The 21,893-nt window shown below is 48.3% G+C and overlaps 1 protein-coding gene across 2 annotated transcripts in view; it reads right to left on the bottom strand.

Moving 5' to 3' along the window:
• LOC137643997 (arylsulfatase B-like) overlaps positions 1-21,893 on the bottom strand; it is a 636,333-nt gene that overhangs the window by 332,478 nt on the left and 281,962 nt on the right. Inside the window, exon 1 of one of the 2 annotated variants that reach the window (XM_068376853.1) lies at positions 19,993-20,175. The exons of the other annotated variant lie outside the window; for it this stretch is intronic. The gene's annotated coding sequence lies outside the window, so the exon portion shown is untranslated. Of the gene's footprint in view, positions 1-19,992; positions 20,176-21,893 lie in introns of those variants that run through there. 2 annotated transcript variants of the gene reach the window in all.

Below are 21,893 nucleotides of genomic sequence, written 5' to 3'. Positions count from 1 at the left end.
AACACAGATCCATGCGATACCAACATAAACGAATGATCATAACTAACTGGTAAAATAACGAAACAGGAATATATAACTAGGTTATGTGGCATACAAAATAAAGCTAAAATAACGCAGTAAGAGAGGGACGCAGGAGAACATCAGAACAAATGAATAAGGGAAGTAGGCCTAACCCACCAGGCTCGGGTATGTACCGAACTGGGCGGGGGGAACTACGACACAAAGGCTCGATCGTGTAAGGTGCCGATCAGAAGGATAACTACGTAAAATAACTGTAAACCTGGAGTCCCTCTCCAACCAAAAAGGACCTAACTCTTATAAGGGTAATAGGCATGAATAAGAGCAACAATCCTAGCATAAAAGCACCAAGACAGGGTGCAAAACTGTCTTCAAGGTACCAGGCCTAGAAGGGTAGCAAGCAATCCCATGACCTAAGATATAGTACGTTCCCGTAAAAATGAAATCACGAAAGCTGAATAAAAGCATCGCGAAATGTGACATGGAATTGAGTAAAGGCAAAAAGGTTCGAAACGAGTTACAATTAGTATGGAAGACCAATTGCAAAGGTCAAGAACAAGATTGGAGGTAGCGAGACCAAGAATGGCGTCGTAATGAGTCAGGACGCCCTACCCGAGAACACGTTAACACTTAAAAATAAAGAAAATAAAGGCATCGCTACCTCCAAAAACTCAAAATCCATAGTTCTAGTACTTAACTTGGATGAGGAAGCTTGCACGTCAGACATCTCGTACCAAAAAAGCACCAAAAACCACAAAAGATAACAAGCAAGGGAACGTACGAGATAACACTAAAGATGCTATGAAAGGAGTGACATAGTTGGAGATGGTGTTAGTAGCATTCAGTAGTGGGTGTAGAACGGCACCTCGCTGTAACGGGGATATTTGAAGAGGAGATATCTAAATGGCACGAGACCTCTGGTTGTGGTTTTCACGCCCCAGTTATATATACCGACACCTATTTAGGTGAGTGAGCTGGGTTCAACCCTGGCTTTCCTATGCAACTTTTTTCTCTGGTAATACATAGCAGTTATATACCTTAGAAAAAATGCTAAAGGAGCATTTCACGGAGCGGCACAGGTCTCTCGCCCAGAAATAGATTTTTCCTTCGTCAAAATCCCTTTTTTATATGAAAATATAATTTTTGAACATTTAACTTAGCCGGTGGATATATATATAGCTGATTGACACCCTTGGTGGAGGGTAAGAGACCAGCAGTAAACATCTTAGGAATATAACTCAAGAGTTTTGATAAAAACAAACTTAAGGGTTCGTACCTGATAAGGAAGCTGACTTTTATGATTCTCTGCCTTATTAGTCCGCTATCCTTATGAAGCCCAGCGATCCACTCAGGGGGCCTAAAGCCCTCTAGGAGCTGTCATATCTGGGGTGACCACCCCCATGACAGGACCTCAACCAATACCCTTGATCTGGGCGCTCTCAAGAAACAAGTTTGACCACCCGCTAAAATCAAATGATTGCGGAAGACTGTCCCAGTCTCCACATACAACCAAAAAGACAATAGTTTCAAGAGAAGAAAAAGGGTATTAGGATTAGGGGAATGTAGTGGTAAAACCTTCACCCACTACTGCACTCGCTGCTATGAATGGTCCAAAAGTGTAGCAGTCCTCGTAAAGAGTCTGGACATTCTTTAAATAATGTGAAGCGAACACAGGTTTACTCCTCCAGTAGGTTGCGTCCATAATGCTTTGTAGGGATCGATTTTGCTTGAAAGCCACTGGCGTTGCCACAGCTCTGACTTCATGAGTCTTTACTTTCAACAATCGAAGGTCAGTCTCACCGCAGTGAGCATGAGCCTCTCTAATTAAGAACCTGACAAAATACGATAAGACGTTCTTTGACATCGGTAAGGAGGGCTTCTTGACCGAATACCATAAAGACTCAGATTCGCCTCGTAAATTTTTAGTTCTGTCAAGGTAAAATTTAAGTGCTCTCACAGGGCACATGACTCTCTCTATCTCGTTACCAACCACATCTGACAGGTTGGGAATCTCAAAAGATTTCAGCCATGGATGGAAAGGTCGCTCATTCTTGGCCAATAAACCAAGCTGCAAGGAGCATACTGCCTTACTAGTACAGAAGCCGACGTTCTTACTGAAGGCATGAACCTCACTAACTCTCTTTGCAGTAGCAAGACTTACTAGGAAAAGTGTCTTCAGAGTAAGATCTTTGAAAGAGGCTAAGTGCAAAGGTTCAAATTTCTCAGACATAAGAAATTTAAGGACAACATCCAGGTTCCAAGCTGGCGTCACTATCCGATGCTCCTTGGAAGTCTCGAAAGACTTGAGAAGATCTTGAAGGTCTTTATTGTTCGAGAGGTCAATGTTCCTGTGTCTGAACACTGCAGCTAACATGCTCCTGTAATCTTTAATGGTAGAGGCAGAAAAGTTACGTTCATTCCTAAGGTGTAGTAGGAAGTCAGTGATTTGAGCTATAGAGGTATAGGACGAGGAAATAGAGGTAACCTCGCACCAATCACGAAATACCTCCCATTTGGACTGGTAGATCCTGATAGTAGAGGATCTCCTTGCTCTGGCAATTGCCCTAGCTGCCTCCTTCGAAAACCCTCGAGCTCTAGAGAGTCTCTCGAAAGTCTGAAGGCAGTTAGACGAAGCGTGTGGAGGCTTTGATGGAACCTTTTCATGTGAGGTTGCTGGAGAAGATCCAACCACATTGGCAGGCTTCTTGGAATGTCCACCATCCATTGATGTACCTCGGTGAACCATTCCCTTGATGGCCAGAGGGGAGCAACCAACGTCAACCTGGGCCCTACATGAGAGGCGAACTTCTGTAGGACTTTGTAAAGGATTTTGAAGGGGGGAAACGCAAACACTTCCAGGTGAGACCAGTCCAGTAAGAACGCATCGATGTGGACCGCCTCTGGATCTAGAACTGGAGAGCAGTAAATTGGAAGCCTCTTCGTTATCGAGGTTGCGAACGGGTCTATGGACGGACGTCCCCATATCCGCCATAGTTTCTCTCACACCTCCTGATGAAGAGTCCATTCTGTGGGGATGACTTGTCCTCTTCTGCTGAGGCAGTCAGCCATCACGTTCCTTTCTCCCTGAATGAATCTTGTAAGTAAGGTGATGTTTCTCTCCTTCGACCCAACTAGAAGTTCCCTTGCAGTTAAGTAAAGGGACTGCGAGTGGGTCCCGCCTTGCTTGGAGATGTAGGCTAACGCTGTGGTGTTGTCTGCGTTTACCTGCGCCACCTTGTTTCAAATTAGTCTTTCGAAACTTTGCAGGGCCAAAAGAACTGCTAGAAGCTCCTTCTGGTTGATGTGAAGCTTTACCTGGTCTTTAGTCCAAAGGCTCGAGCACTCTAGACTGTCTAGTGTTGCTCCCCACCCTGAGTTGGAAGCGTTTGAGCACAACACATGGTCTGGGTTTTTGTGTGCAAGAGAGAGGCCTTCCTGAAGTCTGAGATTGACATCTCACCATTTCAGGCAAGTCTTGACCGTTTCTGGAAGTGGAATGGACACTGCTTCTAAGCCCTTCTCCTTGTCCCAATGCTGGTTGAGGTGAAACTGGAGAGGGCGAAGATTGAGTCTTCCTAGGGAGACAAACTGCTCCAGCGAGGAGTGTGTTCCCAGCAGGCTCATCCACATCCTTACAGAGCAACTGCTCTTTTTCTGATAAAGACGAATCTTTAAGAGAGCTTGCTCTAGTCTTGTGGGCGAAGGAAAAGCCCGAAAAACTAGACTCCGTAACTCCATCCCCAAATAGAGTATAGTTTGAGATGGGGTCAGTTGCGACTTCTCCTTGTTTACTAGGAGACCAAATCCTTCGCTAGGGCCAAAGTCCATCTGAGATCTTTCAGACAGCGATTGAAGGATGACACCCTGAGTAACCAGTCATTTAGGTATAGGGAGGCTCTGACACCTGTCAAATGCAGGAAGCTCGCCACGTTCCGCATGAGCTTCATAAACACAAGAGGAGCAGTGCTGAGACCGAAGCAAGAGCTCGAAATTGGAACACTTCCTTCCCATACACGAACCTTAGATAATGTTGGAAGGTCGGATGGATAGGGATATGGAAGTACTGTATGCGTCCTGGAGATCGAGTGAGACCATCCAGTCACCTTCCCTTACTGCTGCCAGAACAGACTTGGAAGTTTCCATAGTGAACTTTGATTTCAGGATGAACACATTGAGTGTGCTCACGTCCAGCACTGGCCTCCAACCTCCTGAGTTCTTTGGAACTAGGAAGAGGCGGTTGTAAAAGCCTGGAGACTGATGATTTAAAACTTTCACCACAACTCCCTTCTCTAACAAGAGGGACATGTAGGTGCAAAGCTTGTCTTCTTGCTTTCTCTCGGTATCTGGGAGAGAGATCTATCGGCTTTTGGACAAGAGGAGGTTTCTTTACAAAGGGAATTTTGTACCCTTCCTTCAACAAGAGGACAGACCATTGGTCTGCTCCTCTTCTCTCCCAACCCTGCCAGAAATTCTTCAATCTGGTCCCTACTGCTGTCTGAAGCTGCGGGCAGTCAGACTCTGCCACGACTTGATCTGGCCCAACTCCTTTTACCTGGTCTTCCATCAGAACGAGAGTTGCCTCTGTTGGAGGCTCTACCACAAAAGGGAGGAATAAACTTAGAAGCAGGGATATCCAACTTCGGTTTGTTGCTTGAAAACGACGACGGTAATGCCTTGCGAGACGTTTTAGAAACCAGATCATGGGTGTCCTTTAAGGCAAGGGATGAAGCTATTTCCTTCACAAGATCTTGGGGAAAAAACGAACGAGAGAATGGTGCATAAAGAAGTTCCGACTTCTGACAAGGAGTAACTCCCGTAGCTAAGAAAGAGCACAATGACTCTCTTCTTAAGAACACCCGCAGTAAAAAGAGCAGAAAGCTCATTGGATCCATCCTTTACTGCTTTGTCCATACAGGACATAATCTGAACAACAAACTCATTATTAAAAGCAGACACTTCCTTGCTCAAGGCTCCCAATGACCAGTCAAGCAAGTTGAAGACTTCAAGGCACGGAAGACACCCTTGAGCAGGTGGTCAAGTTCCGAGGTAGTCCATAAAACTTTTGAGCGTCTCATGGCTAGACGACGAGGAGAGTCTACCAGGCTTGAGAAGTCCCCCTAGGCAGAGGCAGGTACTCCCAAGCCGAGTACTTCTCCTGTGTCATACCCGACGCTCGAACGAGAAGCAAGTTTAGCTGGAGGGAAGGCAAAGGTTGACTTGCCAAGACTACTTTTGGTCTGCAACCATTCTCCCAGCAAACGCAAAGCTCTCTTAGACAACCGAGAGAGCACCAATTTAGTAAAAGAGGGAGCTGTAGCAGCCAACCCTAAGGTGAATTCTGAAGGAGGTGAGCGTGGAGGAGCATGAACAAAATGCGAAGGAAAAACTTCCTTAAAAAGTCATGATCTTCTTAAAATCCAAAGATTGTTGAGCAGATCTAGGTTCCTCTTCTTCAGACAAGATACCCAAAGGTACAGCTGTGGAAAGGGGATCATCCGCTTCCTCCTAAGAATAAACTTCATCCGGAAGCTCGATGTTTTTGCGAGGTAGTGAATCAACACGATGTCGGGATGGAATAGCTTGACAGCTTGCATCAACCTGCCGATGAGTAACAGGCAGAGGATGAAGGTCGACGCCATGTCGGGACTGCATCGACTGACGTTCAACATCACGTCGAAGCTGACAATCGGCGTCACGTTTGACAGCATGCCGAATACAAGGGGTCACGTCAGCGTGACGTGAAACTTCACACTTAGAAGTCTGATGAGAAGGGTCACGCTTATCAGAACCGTGACGCTCCGCATGCGAGGGTTCCTGTCGATCAGGAGCTGGACGGTAAGACTGCATTAAAGTGGACAATTTCGACTGCATGTCCTGCAGCATGCTAAAATTAGGATCCAGAACACGAGGATCAGGACGTGACTTCGGAAACGTCCGTTCCGCAACGTCAGTGAGGACAACGGGAGCAGCAGCACTCACGTCACGTCTGGAACGTCCAGACGAAACTACAGAACCGTGACCCTGTGAAGGAGTCTCCGGAGCAACAATACCAAACATTATAAAGGAACGTTTGGCAGGCGAACCTTCCTCCGATGAAGGTGGACGTTCTGGACTGCTCCAGTGGCTGCAACCAGGACGTTGACTTTGTTCTGAAGGAACCAATTTCCTCTTGAGAGGTCTGGAATCCTGACGCCAGGATTTCTTACTGACGTTAACGTCTTCGGAGGGTGAGGAGAACTTAGTCTCACCTCTCCCAAGATAAGGGCGATCGTGACGAGCAACGTCAACCGCAACTCGTGAGGGAACATCTGTTCGTGGGTTAAAACCTATCGTTCCCTTTCGTCGTTTGACATTCCTTCTCCCAGTGGTTGGGGAGCTTGAAAGAGGTCTAGGACTGGGTGAACGGCAAGTACAAACAGACGAACCCTCCGCAACACTGAACACATTTTTCGCACTTTTTTCACTAACACTGGCACTTTTTAACAATTTAACATCGGACATGAGCTGATTCCTATCCGTAGCAAGCGATTCGACCTTGGCACCAAGAGCATGAATCGCCTTCATCATGTCCATCAGTGAAGGCTAGTAGGGGGTTCAGAAACTACCACTACAGGGGAAGGAAAAGGTTCAGGGATATGGGGAGAGGAAAATTCTCGAGAGTGAGAAGAGCTTCTTCTAACCCTATCTCTCTCTAAAACTTACGAGTGTACTTTTCATACTTGAGCCACTCGGTATCTGATAAAATTACACACTCATCACATCGATCCCCTAACTGACATATCTTACCTCTACATTTGTTACAAATAGAGTGGGGGTCGGTGGAAGCCTTTCGAAGGCGAGTCTTACAGCCTTTAACACAATTTCTATACACAGGGGAAGGGTCGGCCATTTTGGAATATCCAGAGAGAGATCAAACAAGCAAGGGTCAAAAACATGACAAATTCGGAGATAATTTGTATTTTTCCTAACCATACAAACCTTAGCTATTTACATGGGGTATTACTTTCGGCATAGCTGAAATGACGAGCCATTAGATTTTTAACGAGGGTTTACTACCCCCTCGCTAGTTAGCGAGGGGTAGGAGAGAGGTAGCTAGCTACCCCTCCCCCCTCACACACCGGTGAACTGATTCACTTCGCTTAGAGGTAGGACTTCACGGGGGACAGGGCTGGCGGGCAAGTATGTGTAAATAGCTAAGGTTTGTATGGTTAGGAAAAATACAAATTACTGTATCTCCGAATATGTCATTTGTTCCGTAACCGAAATACAAACCACGCTATTTACATGGGGTGACTCAACCCTTAGGTAGGGTGGTAAGTCCCATCCTTACTGGCTTTGGCTTTGCCCGGGGACTCAGTATCCGAGTGTGTAGCACTCGAGATAAGGAGTCCCTGCACCACGCAAGTTCCTCGCTCCGCTAGGAACGTGCGGCCTACATAAGCTAGTGTGTGAAGGAAAGAAGTGTGACTCGTCCTAGGAAGTTGACCTGAAGTCCTTTAGATGGAAATCTAGGCTAGGACGTTCCCAATACCACCTCGTCAGGGTATGGGGGACGCGACAGTATTATATTAATACTCGGAACACAAGGAAGCATGGTTTACCTGCAGTGGTTTGAGGTCAGCTGTGCAGAGAACCCAGGATGCTGCTTTCCCCAAGAGAGGGGAGGATGAAGAAAAGAGTAAGGGCCAGACATACTTTTTCATTCATGCAGACTAAAACTGGGTAACAATGCCCTCAACCTTCTGCTACTTGTCCATTAAGGAGCCTGAGGTTAGACCAGCTGTTGTGCAGCCACCACAGGGCCGATAGAGAACGTATCGAGCCTTCTGTGGGTCACGTCCTGCAGGTAGTGGGCTGTGAAGGTCGTTTGACGCTTCCAGACCCCAGCTTGTAGAACCTGCGTCACTGAGAAATTTCTCTTGAATGCCAGGGACGTAGCGATGCCCCTGACATCGTGTGCTCTCAGGCGACGTGACGGAGGAGGGTCTAGATTCAGGGAATGGTGGATGACCCTGTGAATCCAAGCTGAGATGGTGTTCTTAGTGACCCTCCTCTTCGTCCTCCCCGTGCTCACAAACAGGGCTTGCACTCGAGGACGAACTGCAGCTGTTCTCTTCAGATAGAGCCTCAGACTCCTTACTGGGCACAGTAGGAGATGGTCTGGGTCATCTGTTACAGAACGGAGACTCGAAATCCTGAAGGCGTCGAACCATGGGTCCGGAACTCCAGGATTCTGAGTCTTAGCAACAAACTCAGGGACGAACCCGAACGTTACCTCCCCCCATCCCCTTGAATGGGCGACGTCGTACGAGAGACCATGAAGTTCACTGACTCGCTTGGCCGAGGCCAAATCGAGCAGGAACACCGTCTTCTAAGTCAGGTGACGATCAGAAGCCTGGCGTAATGGTTTAAACGGAGGTCTCTTAAGAGACCTGAGGACACGAACCACGTTCCCTGGAGGAGGTCTCACTTCCAACTGAGGGCAGGTAAGCTCCTAGCTTCGTATGAGTAGGGAAAGTTCCAGCGAGGAGGAAATGTCCATTCCTTTCAGCCTGAAGGCCAGGCTTAAGGCTGAGCGATAGCCTTTCACCGCCGAGACCGAAAGGCGCATTTCTTCCCGCAAATACATAAGAAACTCCGCTATTGCTGGAATAGTGGCATCGAGGGGAGAGATACCCCTTCCATGACACCAACCACAGAAGACTCTCCACTTCACCTGGTAGACCCCTGCAGATGACTTTTGCAAGTGTCGAGACATCCTCTCCGCAACTTGTTGCGAAAAGCCTCTCTCTGTGAGGAGATGCTGGACAGTCTCCAGGCGTGAAGCCGAAGCAATGCTACAGCTTTGTGGAAGATGTTGCAGTGTGGTTGCTTGAGTAGCTCATGTCGTGGAGGAAGCTCTATCGGGAGTTCCGTCAGGAGCAGCAGAAGGTCCGGGAACCACTCTGCATGATGCCATAGCGGAGCTATTAGAGTCATTGACAGGTTAACGGATAGTCTGGTCTTGTTGAGCACCCTTCTCATCAGACAGGACGGTGGAAAGGCGTAGACGTCAATGCTGTCCCACCGGTGTTGGAAGGCATCTTGCCAGAGTGCCTTGGGGTCCGGGACTGGGGAACAGTACAGCGGAAGCTTGAAGTTCAAGGCTGTCGCGAACAGGTCCACCATCAGGGAACCCCACAAAGTCAGGACTTTGCTGGCTACTAGAGGATCCAAAGACCACTCGGTACTCACTATCTGCGATGCTCTGCTCAGACTGTCGGCGAGCACATTCCTCTTGCCCGGAATGAAGCGAGCCGATAGTGGAATCTAGTGGACTTCGGTCCATCTCAGTACCTCTACTGGATGGGATAGCTGTTGTGAAAAGGTACCTCCCTGCTTGTTGATGTAAGCCACCACCGTGGTGTTGTCGCTCATCACCACCACGGAGTAACCCGACAGGATCCGTTGGAACTGTTGAAGTGTCAGATATACGGCCTTCATTTCTAGCAGATTTATGTGGAGGCACTTTTCTGATTCTGACCATAGGTCTGAGATCCTGTGGTTCAGAACATGGGGCCCCCACCCTTCTTTTGAAGCGTCCGAGAACAGCATCAAATCCAGGGGGAGGACGAGAAGATCCACTCCCTTTCGAAGGTTTTCGTCCGTCACCCACCACTGAAGGTCCGTCCGTTCCGTAGGACCCATAGGGACCAGGATGTCCGGGGAATCGTGGCCTTGATTCCACCGGGACTTGAGCCGCCATTGCAGGGATCTCATCCTGAGGTGGCCGTTTGGAACCAGACGGGCTAGGGAGGAAAGGTGACCTAGGAGACGTAACCACGATTGGGCTGGAACCTCTTCTCGTCTGAGGAAAGGATCGGCGACCCTCTTCAGCCTTGCTATCCTGTCGTCTGATGGAAAGGCTTTGTGGAAATTGGTGTCCAAAATCATGCCTAGATATACCAGTCGTTGAGATGGAAGCAAAGAAGACTTCTCGAGATTTACCATGATCCCTAGATCTTGGCAAAGTCCCAGAAGCTTGTCTCGGTGTCGAAGAAGGGTCGACTCCGAGTCTGCCAGGATCAGCCAGTCGTCCAGATAATGGAGGAGACGGATGCCGATCCTGTGTGCCCACGAAGATATCAGGGTGAACACTCTGGTGAAAACCTGCGGTGCTGTGGAGAGACCGGAACACAGCACCTTGAACTAGTAGATCTTGTTGTCTAGGCTGAATCTCAAGTACTTCCTGGAAGACGGATGGATTGGGATCTGGAAGTACGCGTCCTTCAGATCCAGTGTACACATGAAGTCTTGCGGTCTCACTGCAAGTCTGACTGTGTCTGCTGTCTCCATGCTGAACGGAGTTTGTTTGACAAGCTTGTTCAGGGCTGAGAGGTCGATGACGGGTCTCCAGCCTCCAGACGCCTTCTTTACAAGAAAGAGTCGACTGAAGAAACCTGGGGAGCCGTCGACGACCTCCTGGAGAGCATCCTTCTTGAGCATGGTTTCGACTTCTGCCCGAAGGGCTAGCCCCTTTACCGATCCCATGGCATAGGAGCCCAACGACACTGGATTCGCTGTCAGGGGAGGAAGAGATGTTGTGAACGGGACGTGATATCCCTGACTGATCACGGAGATCGTCCAGGAATCGGCCCCAAGTTGCTGCCACCTGAACGAGCAACTTTGTAGGCATCCCCCCACTGGTGGACATGCAGGGAGATTGCCAATCCTAGCATTTGCGGCCTCGGCCGCTCCCTCTAGGATTCTTGCCTCCCCTGGAGGACTTTCCGCCCTTCTTGTCTTTGACAGGAAAGGGCTGCTGTTTGGACACCTTCGTCTTTGCTGCCAGAGCCGGTTTTGTCAACTTGGACTGGCGAGGTTGTTGGGGTGCTGGAGGTTTGTAGGGCTTAGATGTAAGAGCCCTTTGGAGGAGAGAATCGTGGTTCGATTTCCTCCACCTCTCAGCTGCTTGTTCCACATCCTTGGGCTCAAACAGGCTCTTTCCTAGAATGGAAGAGTGTCTGAGCTTGCAGACATCCACGGCTGGGACCTTCGCGTGGAACCTCTCGGTCACCGCATCACGACGTTTCAAGATCAAGTTTGCCCACAAGTTCGAAACTTGGTGGGCCAGAAACTCGATGGTACGTGTGCCCGAGAGGAGGAAGGTCTCCAGGGCCTTCCTGGTGCTTTTCTTGGAAAGATCCTCGGAACGCAACAGGATGCCCAGAGACCCTAGCCCCGAAGTGGCCTGCATGGCACACTTTGCGACCTTCTCCTGACTCAGGATCTCCGTTGCCGAGAATGTCACCTGCCGGTTGGAGAGTCTCTCAAGAGAGACTCCCCTGGTAAGCTCTTCCACGGAGTGGTGAAGAGGAAGAGCTAAACAAGGCTCCTCCATGATCTCGAAGTACCTCCTCTGTTGGACACGAGGAGGTGGGAGGAGCTTGATACCAGCAGAGGAACGGCTGGAAAAGGCGAGTTCCACAAGCTGGCCCTCAACCTTATCTCTGCCACTCTTCACCCCTTGGGACCAAGGCAGAGCCACGCTGGCCTTAGAGGGTTTTTGAGTGCCATAGACTTGGTCCAGGACTGTATCCTTGCCTTCACGAGGGGCGGTCTCGGGGTCCTTGAACTTGTTGAGATGCCTCATCAAAGTCAGGACCTGCCAGAAGGCGAGCTCTGAATCAAGCTGCTCTCCTCCTGGTGAATTGGCAGCAAAGTCTCCTGTCCCCAACTGCTCTACTTGGGGGGACACGTGGACATTCTCCTGGGGTCTTGCTGGCTCTGGTCGAATCCTTCAAGAAGACTTCGGGACGGTCTTCGAGTCCTTCGGTTCCCTTCTAGGAGGGATGCAGGACTCCAGCAAAGAAGCCTGAGGACTCTTCTCCGCCCCAGTACGCGACGATTCTCCTACTCGTGGTGGGGTCTCTCCCATTGGTGCGGTGGCAGAAGGTCTCACCTCGGTAGATTCTCCTGAGGATGGGAAAGCTTCGTCCACAGGAGAAGGAGAGAATGTCTGAGGGGGGGAAGGAGCCTTCCTTACGGGCTTCTTGGGGGCCAGTTTAACCCTAGGAGAAGTCACCAGGAATTCCACTCCTCTCTTCCTCTTCAATGGGGACGCTGGTCTGAGGCCCAAATCAGTGAAGGCAGGCTTAACAGCCTGGATGACAGCTCTGATAAGGGACCCAAACCAAGGCTGACGACTGACGGAAGCAGTGTCAGAGAATCCCACTGGAGGGAAGGGGATCGGGCAATTCTTTGGAGTAGACACCACAGGGCCAGCCTGAAAGGAAGAAGAAGAATGGTGCCTACCCCTCTTTGAAGACTTCCCCTCCTCCTGCGAGCGTGCTGTCCTGCGCATGCGGGGGGGGGAGGGGGGAATCGTGAAGAAGATGACCTGGTTGTGCGCGGTCCTGGAGACTCGCTTGGCTGCTCGCGCTGCGAAACCCGTCAAGAATCGCACTTGGGGTCGCGCTGGCGCTCGCGCGATGGACAAATCGCGGGTTCGCGCGCGGAGATGAAGGCGCGGGAGCGCGAGCGAGGGGGCTTGTGAGCGAAGGGACGCGTGGGCGCGCGGGCGAGGGTCCGCATGGACGCACGCGGCCGTAAGGGCAAGCGTTGGCGAGCGATGGCGCACAGGCGAGCGATGGCGCACAAGCGAGCGATGACACGCAGGCGAGCGTCGGCGCGTTGGCAAGCGATGGCGCGTATGGCGATCGTGCTCAGGAGAGATAGCGCGTGGGCGCGTAGGAGACCTTCGGCGACCAGGATCGTGTGCGCGCTGAAGGATACGTTGCACGCAGGCGACAGATCGCGCAGGAGATCGCTGGCGCGCGGTCTGGAGCAGGCGGCTGGGGCGCAGGGCCAGCAGGAGTAGAGGAGCGTACCGGGGGCTACTCGTGGGCGCGTGCAGGAGAGACTCCCTGAGCGCGTGGGCGTGTAGCATCTCATCCAGCTCTGGAAGGGCGCAAAGGCGAGGGCTGACGCGTGGGCAAGATCCGAGGGTGTGCAGGTGATCGCGGGCGAGAAGGAGAAGGAAAAATCTTCTTGCCTGTGCCCAGATCCGGGGATCGTGGGCGCGCGGGCGAACGAGGGCGCGCGATGACGCGCAGGAGAAGATCGCTGGCGAGCTGGAGATCGTGGGCGCGCCTGGCGCGTAACAGGGCGCGCAGATGTGCGCTGGTGAGTAGGAGATCGCTGGTGCACAGGAGAACGCTGGCGCGTAGGCGAGCGCTTGCGAGCAGGAGAGCGCTGGCGAACAGGAGCACGGTGACGAGCAGGAGAGCGCTGACGAGATGACTCTGCCTCTGCTGCAGGAGATCACTGGCGCGCAGGAAGGTCCTCAGCAACAGCAGGAGAGCGCTTGCGTGCAGGAGAACGTGGGCGCGCAGGTGAAACCTAGCGCTGAAGACTTGCTCACATTGTGAGACACGTCCTTATGCTCCGAAGGGACCGGAGGCCGTTGGAAAACGGGGTGCGTGGGTGCCCACATCGCGTCAGCTTCCAGGAACGGAGAAGGCAGGTCCACAGGTCTGGCAGGCGTTGGAGATCGCGAACGATCTGCAGAGAGGTCCAGAGATGCAGCTGCAACGGTCAACTCACGTCAAGGAGGAACCTCTGCGGGGGACGTCGAGGGTGAAGAACCGAAGAAGCGCCTCCTAACTCCCTTGTAGGGAGAAGGAAAGCCTCTACGGCGGAGAGGAGGGCGAGCCTTGCGGCGAAGACGACCTCTAGGAGCAGGCACACCATCGTCGGTCCTCCGAAGAGGAGTCTCTGTCAGTGAACTCCCCCGAGGGGGAGAATCACCCACAGGAGAGACCGTTGGACTCAGCTCCTCCCTCGAAGGATGTTCGGAGGGGGGAACTGAGCCTTCAGCTACATCAGCAACCAAGGCAGGGGTTTGACCTGACCCATCGGAAGCCTCTGCCACAACAACGTCGACGATGGACAGAGGATCTACCTCCGCTATCACCGGCGACTGTTTGACAGCTGCTCCCAACTGGATCAAGTCAAACAGGGCTTCCCTGGAGGACGAACCCTTAAGCCGCAAGGAAGCCCAAAGCTGCAATAAATCATCATTAGTAAGAGAGTTATCAATATCCTCCCCCGGAGGAGAAGGAGGAACTGCCTCGCTATGGGAAGCAACGCCCTCTCCCGAACCCCGAGGTTGGTCAACAAAAGAATGGCCTACGCTACCACTCGCTGGCCTCTCACGAGAGACCGATCGAGTGGGAGCTTCGGAGGAGGTTCAGGCAGCGGAAGAAGAGTCCTTGGAACTTTCCTTCTTCAAGGCAACCCTTGAAGGAGAAAGATCCCGCTTAGACTTCTTCCGTCACCGGGAAAACCTCTCCCACTGGGCGATAGACCACTCCTTGCAAACATTTTCTCTATCACACCGTTGACCTCTGCAGTACGGACACAAGGTGTGAGGGTCCGTCTCGACCGCCGACATGAAAGTCCCACAAGGGCGGTCGGGTAAGCCAGGGCATTTCCGCATGATAGAGGTAGAGGCCAACTTCCGAACACACTCTGAAAGAAAAAGCAAAAAAGATTAAGGCTGTCAAAATGCGAGGGTGAGGTAGACACATCTGACCATCACCCGAGCCAAAAGTGAAGTGAATCAGTTCACCGGTGTGTGAGGGGGGGAGGGGTAGCTAGCTACCCCTCTCCTACCCCCTCGCTAACTTGCGAGGGGGTAGTAAACCCTCGTTAAAAATCTAATGGCTCGTCATTTCAGCTACGCCGAAAGTAATACCCCATGTAAATAGCGTGGTCTGTATTTTCGGTTACGGAACAAATAAGAATTACAAATTAAGTATGCGCCCCCTCCCCCACTGACATTCACGGGAGAAGGGGGATGGCGGAGAACTGTAACAAAAACAGAATTATAATTATGTAATTCATCTAAGAATGTTCACAAATATAAGAACCACTGATCCCCGAAGGGAAGCGTTCTCCACAGAATGCTGACCAGTTAAAAATACCATTAGATTTCATTAAAGATAATTGAGACAAATAAACGGAATAGCAACCCAACCCGCACGGGAAAGAAGCTTCCGTAATAGTACGTAGTAGTAGTAAAGGGTGAACGACCTCGAGTAGAGAGAGAGACCGTAGTCAATCTAAACTCCAACATTCCCTTCGCTGAAAATCCAAGTTCCCCGTAGGAAAGGAGGAACAGCGAAGAAAACAGATGAATGAAGAAAGTCCAGCGATGACGATTCTCCACGGCGGCCAAATTATCGGAAGCCGAAGGAACGACCGAAGGACCACGAGGGAGAGGCCGCACCCCATGACGTGAAACCGTGGTGGCCTAGCACTACGCCGGTGTCGTTGTCCTACACTACACACACAGCACAAACACTGAAAAGAAAACTTACTACATTTCTATACACAAATATATACATAAACATAAAGAATGTTTATATATATATAATAAGTATAAGAAAAAGTAAGTAAAGGACAAAAAGCATTAATGGCTGTCAAAGCGAGGGTGGGAGCAGACACGTCTGCTCATCACCCGAGCCAAAAGTAAAGTGAGCTAGTCACCGCTGTGTGAGTTGGGGAGGGATAGCTAGCTACCCCTCCCCTACCCCCTCGCTAGTAACTAGCGAGGGGGTAGTAAACCCTCGTTAAAATTCTAATGGCTCGTCCTTTCAGCTACGCCGAAAGTAATACCCTAATTAAATAGCGTGGTTTATATTTCGGTTACGGAACAAAAATTATTTTAGAAGAGCAACAATAATAAAATAAATATCACTTTATAAACTACAAATCTTCAACAAAACAAGAGGAAGAGAAATAAGATATGAGATAGAACAGTGTGCCCGAGTGTACCCTTAAGCAGGAGAACTCTAACCCAAGACAGTGGAAGACCATGGTACAGAGGCTATGGCACTACCGAAAATTAGAGAACAATGGTTTGATTTTGGAGTGTCCTTCTCCTAGAAGAGCTGCTTACCATAGCTGAAGTCTCTTCTACCCTTACAAAGAGGAAAGTGACCACTGAAAATTACAGCGCAGTAAGAAGAATTGTTTGGTAATCTCAGTTTTTGTCAGGTGTATGAAGACAGAGGAAAATATGTAAAGAATAGACCAGACTATTCGGTGTGAGTGTGTAGGCAAAAGGAAAATGAACCGTAACCAGAGAGAAAGATCCAATGTAGTACTGTCTGGCCAGTCAAAAGACCTAATAACTCTCTAGTGGTACTATTTCAACGGGTGGCTGGTACCCTGGCCAACCTACTACCTACATTCTTGGGAATAGACTTTGTGTCCTTTCTCTCGTGAAGTTGAACTGAAAAGGCTATAAGGAGTGATGTTAACTCCTTCCTTGTATCCTACATCGGTCGCGAAACTTTCGTAGGTACAGAGAAACTGTCAACCAACTCCAAGGGAGAAGTGGAAAGTTCAGTCTGGACAAAATCTATCGATGATAGTGATAGTAGCCCACTAACGAGATCTCGAGCCCCTGCTAGTTCTTGGATGTCAAGTATCCTCTGGGAAGATGTTGTTTGCTATAGCCCTTTTCTCTTCTTCCTGGGATTAATTGGAATAATGCCCAATCTTTCCCCCTAAGGGTTAAGATTGGTCTTGGAGATCTTGGAAGTCAGGTATCGCTGATACCTGGAGGACCACTGTAAAGAAAGAGGACAAGGTGTTGGCAAAATGGTAGCCTGCCTGGTAACAGAGCTCTTACACCTAGGGTTACTAATAGTCCCAGGGGATTTTGACGTTTCGAGTGGTATACTGTAAAAAGAGTACCTGGAATGGGTACTGCATGCGGAAGTGGGGCTGATCTGAACTGTTTGCACCAACTCTGAAAACCAGGAGGTATCCTTCGCAAATGAAGGAACACCTGCAGAGGAACTACAAGAGTGTGCATGCTGGTTTCCGGCTCTGGCCGAACCCCATGTAAGACGAAGACAAATAATTGAGCGCTCGTATTCATTAGCGAGACCTGCCCTGAGCAAAGGCGAGTGTGCATAAGCTCCCATGGTAGGATACACATGTGAGAGCTCGCAAATAGGGGCTCATGGGCGTGCTACCAAAGTAGTGGGACCAGCAAAGCGCACATGCACAACTGTGGTTACACAAGCACATGATCGCTACTCTTTCCCATTAGGAGAAAAAAGCTGGGGCGCAGGATCCGAAGGACCTCGCCTCACAAAATATCAAGCATACTGAGGTGTCCTACAGACACGACGGCAAGGGGCGGAAACTCCGAGCAGTCTCCCTACCAGCTCATCATCTTGCTTCAAAGAACAACGCTCCAAGGAGCTGCACTGATGCCTGGAAGAGTCCAGTTCTCGTTTCCTCATACCCTGAGGGGGAGACAACTCGGGTGAGGAAGCCCTCACTCAAAAATGAGAGAGTTGCTTAACACCAGGAGGAGAAACTTAATGTTTCACGCACTGCGGGACCTCAGCACGCTGAGTGAACTCAGTCTGAGGGTGGGCAGCACAATCGGCAAGCTTTAAATTTGAAGACTGGCGGTGATCATCTTCTGGGCTTGCCTCACAAGGTTCACCCACCTGGTCATCTCAAAGGGTGCCAGGCTGCCACTGTTCTTGTTCATGGGCCGAAGTTGGAAGAGCAATGGGTGCAAGAGCAGAAGTAGTTAGTGGTAATAATGGAGACACGAGAAGCTCTGGAGGGTGCCTGTACTCCCACAAAGTCTCAGAGGGGAAGACCAAGGTCAAACCGTGGGGAGGCAGCTGCACACTCCTACTGTGCCTCCAAATTGAAGCACCTCGACCAGTCGTTCCTTCATGGGAGGACCCGAGATTATTAAGGACAACCAGAGCTGATGCATAGCGTCGGTGAACAGAGACTACCCTCCGGCCGAGGCTGCTAACGCTTCGCTAGAGGAAACTGCAGGATACTCGGCAAGAGATGGTTGTCTGGGGATCAATTGGCCACCACTCATGCTTGATCATCCTCCAGAGGAAACTGAACAAGCAGTGAACGGAGAGGAAATCAGACGCCGGAGTTAGAAGTCGGGACTTATTCAACTTCGAGGAAGACCCCTATGGCAAAGAATCCCTCTTGAACCTCTTTTTCAAGCACCTGCCGAACCACATCCACAGGAAGGATGGTCACTTCCTACACTCACTACACGGAGACCACTGCAAACAGACATGACGTCTGCACGCAGAGCAAAGGGCATGGGGATCCATCTCTATGGTTGACATAAAGTACTGCAAGAGTAACTCTCTGCATCAGGACAAATCCAGATTACAGCAATACCTACAAGCACACCAGAAAAGAAAAAAATTTGTCAAAGTAACAACCACTTTTAACTATAGGTTGACGGGGGAGAACAAGACGCGGTTCCGTACTCCACCAAGCCAAGAGCAAAAGTTACGTCATATCACCGGTGAGTGAGAGTGTGTGGTGGCTAGTCTACCTTATTTAAAGTTTTATAGCTAGTTCAGCTTCACCAAAGTAATATTCTCATAATATGAGAATATCACAATAAAGAGTGAAAGGTTTTTAGGAGGTGTTGGAACAAACAATGTTTCCGATGATATCCAGAGCTGCCTCTAGGGTAGAGGCATTCCTTATGGCGTCCAAGTACCAAGCAGCCAGTGCGCAGTACACAATTAAGTCTAAAGTGCAGGACATCCTCAGTGGAAAGTTGGTAAAATGAATCCCAAACGTCATCAAGCATTTCCAGAACCTGTAAACCGCCAAGGACATTACAACATCACCCTTCTCTGGGGCCGCAAAAGCGGGGACTTTGTCAGCATGTGGTCTGGAACCTGGAAAGGCTTCCTGAAGGGCACGATTTGCCCGTTGATGGTCTGCGACTAACATCTGGGCCTGAATTACAGCCAATGGCAAGGTCCTTAGCATTGCAGGAGAAGCACACCCTGGCTATATCATGGGATGATCCATGTATCAGAGGCATGGCTTAGCTTGAAAATTCACTGCACCATGTTGGGTTCGTAATGGGACAACAGAATCCACATCTATATTTATTGTGAGATAATAGAGAGCCATCTGATTACCAAAACATATTGTCACTAGCTAAACGACAAGCGACCAGGGCTTCCACACACCACCTATTGGTTAAATGCACAAGTTTCTATTATAATATCCAAGCAGAATTTGAGGCATTATGAATTTTGGTCATATGACCCAGTGCTGAGTCTGGGTAGACCACCCAGCTCCATGTTGCATCTATGGGGAAACCCTGTTGTTGCACCATTAAGTAAAAATGAAGAGGTTGGGCAGCATAAGGAAGAAAGAAATCTGAATATATCCCAATGAATTTTGCTAAATATGGTAAGGTAAAATTCAACAACCCAAAGATGGTGTAAATTGAATAAATATGGATATTTCCTGATGATTTAGAAGACTGGTTGATTCATATTTGAGGCCCATACTAACGTTTAAAGATTGGATGAGTTTTGCTCTGCACCTACTAAGTGTATTGATCTGACAATACATATGCCAAGCGAAACAGTAGAATAGTTACACATACCATTCAAGAAGAATTACTAAAAAACCTTGCGGGAATATAATTTATGCCACTTAAGGTTAGACTAGGACCAGGCATCCTAGGTTAGGTTAGGATGCATCAAAATTAAATTAAGTCTGTTTTCTCTTGTATGTCATGCATACTAATCTATTCATTGGGTTATGCTTAACTTACAATTGAGATTTATCGAAATGTTTCTTACAACTACCTCAGGAGCAAACTATAAATATTTACTCTTTATATATATGGGGTTATAATTCACTTATAATACATTATTGTGTTAATCTGTTTCAAGTTTGAATATTTCAGAAGGGGAAGTTCCACTGGATGCAGCTTTACAGGTCAGCAATTACAATCAAAAGCAAAAACCCATTAGTCAACTATTACGACCATATACTTGAACAATTTCAAATGATTTAAGTAGATTAAGAAAGTATAAAGAATAGAGTTAAGGATTTGGACATTTCGTGATACCCACTTTACCCTACTTATAAACTCCAACTCACCTCGTTAATAACATAAATCACCTCTTTGATTATTTTTCTATAGAAATACACTTCGTGTCAACGAGAACGACTATTTGGGACTTCGGCCAGCAACTAAAATGGTAACCAACAATCATGAAATGTCATAGCGTGTGAATGTGACAGACGACAGACTGGCAGTTTCAAAACATTAACAAGAATAACAGCTGACTCGATTCACGTGGAGTGTATCAAGTGTTCGATTGTTTTCCAATATTAGGCTTTCCATAAAATAAGTTTTACAGTCATGATATTCTCGTGGTAGTATGAGTATGTAAATATATATAAGAAAATTAAAACTTAGAAATTGACGAGCATAAAACATGCAGTTTGTAAACTAAACCATGGTTTCCTAATACCAAAACTGCCACAAGGGAATCGAACATCATCTACCAGCAAATCCGCTTTATGTTTTTATATGCATGATTACTTGTGAGTTAAAACAGCTACGTATCTTTTATCTTAAGGCTCGGCCAGACCAAGCGGGGCTAGCGAGTAGGTTAGCGGCAAGAGGTTCCAGCTGATAATTGAAACCTTAGGTATCTTAAGTAGGTGGCCAGATAGGAGTCGCGGGAAGCGTCGCGACTCCTATCTGGCCACCTACATAAGATACCTAAGGTTTCAATTATCAGCTGGAAACTCTTGCCGCTAACCTTCCCGCTAGCCCCGCTTGGTCTGGCCGGGCCCTTAGGAAAATCGCTTGTAGATAAGCACACTGCCATTGTATTAAACACTAGTCATATTTTTTTCCGTAATCACTGCTATAGAGTATATTATTATTATTATTATTATTATTATTATTATTATTATTATTATTATTATTATTATTATTTATGCCCCCGCGGCCACTTCAATAATAATAATAATAATAATAATAATAATAATAATAATGGCATGTTGCAATTTTATAGTCTAACCATGTACTTTCAGTTTTTAACCGATTCCACTTGCTTTCTTTACGTCCTTTCTCCATATTCCCAGACAATATCATCCTGTTCGTAACATTAAGTATGCCGTTAATTTTAATAGTCATGCCTTCTCCATTATGAGGCTCAATACTACACAGTATCCTAAAAGTTTTATTCCAGCTATGACAAGCTGTGGAATTATTTTCCTAATCAGGTAGACTGGGGTGTTGAGACTTGGGTGTTGAATCAGTGGACCTTCAAAAGTTCAAACTTACAGAAAATGTTTTTAAGTTGAACAAGCTGACATAAGTATCGTTTTATAGTCTATGTGTGACAGGTCAGTTTTAATGTTCTTAAAATGTTTAATTTTAGTTTCTCTTTACTTCTCTTTGAATTTCCTTATGTTTTCCTCACTGGGCTATTTTTCCCTGTTGGAGCCCTCTTAGGATTAGAACATCCCACTTTTCCGTAGGGTTATAGCATAGCCAATCATAATAATAATAATAAAACAATTAGAATAGCGACAATGTATCCCTGCGTGTCGTAAGAGGTGACTAAATGGGATGGGACGAGGGGGCTGGGAACCCCCTCTCCTGTATTATAATCCTGTGAGACATCAAAGAGGTTGAGCTGGGGTCAGAGTGACTGCTCCCCGCACTCTAGTTTTGGGGTGTTTGAATGTGCGTGGATGTAGTACGCTAGAGAGTAAAAGATGTGAGATTGGAAGTACAGTATGTTTAGGAATAGAAGGATGGATATATTGGCTTTTTTTTTTTTGGAGACAAAGATAAAAGGGAAAGGTGAAGTGATGTTTGGTGAAAAGTCTGGTAGAGTGTCTGGGATTGAAAGGGGAAGAGCAAGAGAAGGTGCGGCTTTATTGCTGAGTGAATGGATGACAGGTAAAGTAGTGGAATGGAAGGAGATATCATCTAGGTTAATGTGGGTAAGAGTTAGGATGGGTAGGGAATGTTGGGA

Source organism: Palaemon carinicauda, chromosome 7 (assembly GCF_036898095.1).
Source record: "Palaemon carinicauda isolate YSFRI2023 chromosome 7, ASM3689809v2, whole genome shotgun sequence".
Classification (NCBI taxonomy): Eukaryota; Metazoa; Arthropoda; class Malacostraca; order Decapoda; family Palaemonidae; genus Palaemon; species Palaemon carinicauda.
This window is presented reverse-complemented; position numbering and strand designations above follow the sequence as displayed.